This window comes from Excalfactoria chinensis, chromosome 4, assembly GCF_039878825.1.
Source record: "Excalfactoria chinensis isolate bCotChi1 chromosome 4, bCotChi1.hap2, whole genome shotgun sequence".
NCBI lineage: Eukaryota > Metazoa > Chordata > Aves > Galliformes > Phasianidae > Excalfactoria > Excalfactoria chinensis.
In genome coordinates, this window is record NC_092828.1 from 84910912 (window position 1) to 84916911 (window position 6000).

Consider the following 6000-nt stretch of genomic DNA (forward strand, 5'->3'; position numbering starts at 1 on the left):
GTGGATGTGCTGGTGAGGGATTGCTAATAGTTATCCTTTGATTTAAAAATAATTGCTGTGTCTCTCACTCTTCCTGCTTCCAGGGCATGTTGTAGCTGTCCCAGACTGCTTGGTTTTGTTGGTGTCAATTCCTGCTTTGCATTTTGCATTCAAAATAATACACAACTCCAGCAAAACAAGAAGCAGACAATCAAACCAAACCTTTCTTGGGTGGCAGCAGAAGCGTGCGTGTGCGGGTTTGCACGCAGGCAAAGGGGGAGAACCTGTTTACAGGGCACGAGCTCTGGGGAAGGATTTGCTTCCTTTTTCTCCCATCTGCCGTTGCTGGGAAACGGCCGCCCCGGTGCTGACAGTAGCTGACTCACCGCAACCGGTCCTCACACGCACTGCGCCTCGAGCTACAGCGGCAACAAAGGAAGTACAGATTCAGCAGTTAGACATGAAACACAGGGGAAGCTCCTTCCCCGGTGGCTCCAGGATATGGCTGTTGGCTGCCAGGTGTAAGCGGTCCCCGGGGGCTGCAGCAAAGGCACGAGAGAGGCTTTTGTTCGGCGCCTCGAATCACACAGCAGCCAACAGAGCCGTGCGAGGATGACTCCATGGACATCCCATTGCACCAAAGGTTATAGAAAGGGATGGAAAAACCCTATTGATATCCACCGAGCTTGCTCAGTGCCCACCTATCCTTAAATACTCAAAGGACCATGAATGAGTCCTTTTCTTGCACTCCTTCCTCTGCCATGTTTTTGTGCTTTATGGAGTAGAGCTCAGTTCTGACCAGCTGTGAGCACCTGGACATTCTCTTTTTACTTGTGTGAACAGTCTGACTTGTATGGTTATTCCCTTTTTTTGTTCGTAATTGTGCTGCTTATGGAACCTACGTTTGGTGGATGGCTTTCTACAGCCAAATGCAATGGTACAGTGAACTTAGCATAAGCATAAAGCTTGAACACAGATCAAGATACTAATATAATTAGATTCATAAATTCTACACCATGAGATCAATCACCTAAGCTTCAAAGTAAGAAATTTGGGACCCATTTGAGGTTTTGTAGTGGGTTTACTACTGTTTTGTTCAGCATGTCTCCATCTGGAGAGCTCTTAGTTGCTGCTTTGGTGCTTCTGGTTTACTTTTTATCAAAGGCCACAGATCTGAGGGGCTGCTTTGGTGGGAGGGGGAAGCTGGAGACGTGATGGAACTGAGGGATAGCAGTGAGTACAGCAGGACTGGCAGCAGCCACAAATCAGGCTTAGCAGAGTGTCACAAGCCTGGTGTGCTTGGCTCCTTGCCTTGGCAAGCTTTCAGAACCTGAGCAGTTGCTAGAAACTTCCCCTAGCTTGAGTTTCTGGACTTCCTGTGGTGTCCAGACTGTTGCTAGCATCTGCCGCAGAGAGCAGAAGCTGATGTTGCAGCTGCTGAGGCCCAAGACAGACACCCAGCTCTAAGTTTCCTGTACTTTCAGCATATCATTTTCCCCCTCTTTTCTTCCTGTTCTTCTTCCCAACTCTGGTGTACTATCAGCTTCTTCAGGATGAGCTTACCCAGCTGCTAATGTCTGAATCAAAAAGATGCAGATTGGGTCTCCAAACTCAGTGTGATGCAATAGACTAATCAGACACCCTTTGCTGCAGTTCACCACACCAGAGCACTCTGTGCAGGTGTGCTCAGAAGTCCCAGCAGTGCTGATGACACCTCTCCTTGGCATTGCTGGGGCCATGCTTCACCTCCATCACTACCACCCCTCCACAGTGAGACATCCTTCCATCACTTTTACTTCTTCTGGAGTTCCTCTGGATTTTGCTTTATCAGTGGATTACATCTGAATTTTGCACCTGTGAATGTAAAGCTTATGTCCCTTTGCTGGCTCCTGCCCACTCAAGTGGCTGGGGGTATCAGGGCAGCCCGAGCACCCCAACCTACACAGCTCCAGGAGTTGCCAGGGAATGGGACAGGACTGTGGTGGTTTTGGCATGAATCTCAAAGCAGTATTTTAAGGCCGTTACAATCCAGGACTGGATTTCACAACAGAAATCTAGATGTCGAGGGTGGACTCCCTCCTGAATCCTGAAACCCAGTTCCTGGAGGATTCCTAATTCTGCAAGTAGGTCACGCCTGCTGTCTGCCTCTGGGTACAGCAAGCAGAGATTTGACAGGTCTAAATAATCACTCTTATCTCCTTGCTCTTTGATGTGAGATGTCACTAAGATGTTCCCTGCCATCCGCTTTTCATTTTTCCTCTTCCCTTTTTTGCAAAACTCTGCTGAACACACAAGTTAATGAAGGATAAGACATTTCTAGGTCCCACCAGTTCTTGCAGCATGCAGTCTTCCCCCTAACCCCCAGGGTGGCTTTTCGCATTGGCCTGATGTGGGAGAACGGCTGGCAGGACTGCAGTGTCCCAAAAAACCATGGGTAATCTAAAGCTGTCCCTTAAGCCACATTTTCAGCATGCAGAGCCCAAAGCCAACAGTCCTCTGCCTATAAAAGCAGCGTAAATCACTCCTACTGCTTGTGCAGGGGTGTGTGCACGTGCAGTCTTTACATCAAGATATTGCTTGTTTAAAGCACCATGGATGTCTCATCCCGTCCTCTTACAGCAGTCTTCTCTCTCTTTACAGCACCGTAGACTGAAGCTTTACATCACTTCAGGAGTCAACGGCTGTGTGAGGGAATGCCACTAACAGGAGCTGTGTCAGTGCCATCGGCAGTTCCAATTCTGTGATGAAATGCACACGATGTTTGTATTCTACCGGTATGGATAATTGTCACAGAGGTTTCAGCTTTCGCACGGAGTCTTTTAAAGACCTTGCCCTAATTGTGAAGCAATTCCAGCGACACTTTAAATGATGGGTGAGTTTTACGTAAGTCTTTGGATATGTGTTGTTATGACATGTAAAATTTTCTCTTTGCCAAATGCGGTGGATTATGTAAGGCCTTTGTTTTGCATTTGTCAGGATAATTTGAACCACTGCACACTTAAATGCACTTCCAAAAGACCCAATCCAGCACACAGCTGTGATAGTGCAGATAGATAAGCTTAATAAACTTTATTAAATTTCTATTAATTTATATAAGCTATCAGGCAAGTTTATGTGACTGCATTAAAGCTACAGATTCAAGCACGCAAGGAGCAGCAAAAGCCGTATCCTGAAACACAGCTCCTTTGCTGGGCTTCCAGAGGCAGCTTATTAAATGATCAAATGCTGTTTTTTTTTCCATAGGGGCCCTGCCTCCATCACTGAGCAGGCTGCATGATGCAAATCCATGGGCAGCAATTCAGCAATCTGTTTTCTTCCTGTCATTCAGCGTGTGGCCCCAGTCCTTGTTTACTGCACGCTGCTTAGCTTTGCTGTAAAGATGAAATACTCTTTCCACCTGGGTTTTTCCATGACACTCATTACAGCAGTAGTGTTTATTTCACACACAAGCAATTAATTAATTTGTCTCTCGGAAGCCCAGTAAGGCACACCAGAAGCATTATTACTTTATAGACAAGGAATAGAGACACAGAAAGAGTCACTCAAGAGCGTCAATTAACTTGGGACATTGAACGTGACATGCTCAAGGGCTGATATCTCCATGCATATAATAGAGCTTTGCAGGCTTAGTGCCCCTGTACCTTTCATCACCAACAGGGCCGGCCAGCAACGGGCAGATGGAGAAGAAGATGGATGGGAGATGCCAGATGCGTGCAAGTCCTTGGCCAAGATTTGCAAGATCTGATGATGCAGAGAGCTTTAAAAGAAAGAGCTGAAGGGAAGCAGTGATGTGACTTCGTGGGTGCCTCTTGCTATGATTTAGTGCTGTATGTGCACTCAGGCACCAGCTTAGTTTGCAGCCAGGCATCACTCCTGTCACTAAATTAGTCCCAACACTGTGTGAATAGACCACAGACCGGTCAGGAGAGGACAAAACATCTCTCCTCTCTCACTTGGACTACAGCATACACACAGCATACATAACTTGCATGAGAATCGTATCACCCAGAACTTGTATGATGACTTTGCACACCACAAAGGTTGAGCAGTCACAGGACTGCAACTGCAGGTGCCCTCCTTGGCTTTCTACAGACCACAATCTGCCAGCTCCCATCCCAGAAATGAGAGTCCTGAGAATGACTGCAGAAAGTTTTACTTGTCTGAGCTCCAGGAGTATTTATGTAATTTAATCAATGAACTGCATTGATTTATTTGCACTAAGTAACTCCTTGGGATCTGGATAATAGATAAGGGTGTGCACAGTGCTGTACAAACACATCATAAATAAATGTAACTTGCAAATCAATTGTCAGATATTGATGATTAATCTCCTTACAGTAAAACAATGTTGTCTGGTTTTTGTGCTTTGGTTTTTTGTTTTTTGTTTTTTTCCATTTGTTTTTAATTTAAAATGTAAGTGGTTTCAGAGTCAATTATTTCAAGAAAGCTGCCCTTTAAGCCAGATCTTACACTTCTTAAAAGGTCAGAGGGTCTAAATATCATGGTTACTTACGAAGTATGGCTCCCTGAGAGGTCTGACAGCTGCCTTCATCAGAGCAAATCAAGGTCCTGTACAAATAAATGCTTGGCTGTGAAGCTGAAGGCTGTGTTCTTGTGGGGAATTTCACACTATCGTCCACTTTGGCTGCTGGTTCTGCATACATAGAGTGCTGTAAAGGTTATCCCATCTGGCTCCCAAAGCCTGCATACATCAGCACATACGAGGTGCAGCACAGACATTTACCTTCATCAAGTCACCAGCTGGTTCGATTCCTGACATTAGTGAGAGAGCTGGGTGCATGATAATGTAGTGCTTTACTTAACTGCTTTTGTGTGAGTTTTATGCAGGGGAAAGATAAATGTCTTTGACCAGAGTTAGGTATAATTACAGATCTGCTGAGCCAATGAACCACTTTCTCAGACACCCATGCCAGATGAGGCTGTTGCTATCACATCCATTGTCCAACCTCAGCTCTCCCAAGCAGTGCACAGCTGAGCTGATTTGCAGTCTCATCAACCCCACAAGGCATTACTGGACAGCAAGGAGACAGCGTTTCTTTTATACCTGCTCATTAGGTGTTCTTAAAAAGGACTAAACTTCCTTCTCTCTTCTCATCCTCTCACAAAACATGGAGGGCAGAGATGGAGAGCCACGTGGTCCAAACTGATCTCTGAAATCCATAGGTTGGGTGCACTACTTGGTGCTTCTAATTATTTATGAAACAGGGCAAAACAGCTTTTAAAGTAATTTCTCTGCAGGTGTTTGTCATACTTACAAGTGAATCTGGAGCTATTTGGCCCACAGTGTTTATGTTTTAAGAGTACTTATGGGAAAGAAGATTGTATATGTTTGCTGCTAAACTCTGAAGTCCATTTGGACTTTGGTTGAGTACTACTGTCCACCAAAAAGGTGAGCTAACAAAGACCACTCTGATTATATTTGGATTGATATTCTTCTGGTTATCCAGCATCAGTATAGTTCTAGCTCTAGGTTCAGGTGATAAGGTGGATTAGAGCCACTGCTCCTCAGGCTGACCCTGGGCTTGTTTGTTGCAGAACATAATATAGCTGTGCTTAACAAGCTCAGTCCTTTTAGTTAACCCATCCAGCCCCAGTGATTTTCCTCTTGAAGCCAATCCAAGGGGGTAAGGAAGAGACTTACCCTCCACTGCGAGCAATCAGGGCAAAGCCTGGCTTTGGAGTCCAGAACCAGATGGCTAGAAGCTTCAATGACATTTAACAAAGACATTTGGCACTAAGACAAATGCCTAGATCTGTAGGCAGCCCAACTTTCAAGAACTTCTTTGCTACTTTTGAGTCATCGTTAATACCATCCCACTCAAGAGATATTCCTAGGTGTACCCCTCTTCCCAGCACTTTTTTGATCATGAACTTTTAATTTGCTATAACCCTGCTGGCAATTAACCTTTCACCCCCGTAATGCTGTAATGTGATGGAAAGTGCAGCAATAAGACCCTGCCTTCCCACTGGGTGCTCAGCCACTTTTTCAGGCTGTGACTT

The 6000-nt window shown here is 45.4% G+C and overlaps 1 long non-coding RNA gene across 2 annotated transcripts in view; it reads left to right on the forward strand.

Annotated features, from left to right (window-relative positions):
- The window catches only part of LOC140251906 (uncharacterized), a 29728-nt gene extending 25501 nt beyond the window's left edge, over window positions 1-4227 (forward strand). The window contains exons 2-3 of one of the 2 annotated variants that reach the window (XR_011903489.1): window positions 2620-2851; window positions 3223-4227. This is a non-coding gene — a long non-coding RNA (uncharacterized lncRNA). The remainder of the gene's footprint in view (window positions 1-2619; window positions 2852-3222) is intronic. The other variant, XR_011903488.1, reaches the window with a different exon arrangement.
- Window positions 4228-6000: the final 1773 nt, after the last annotated feature.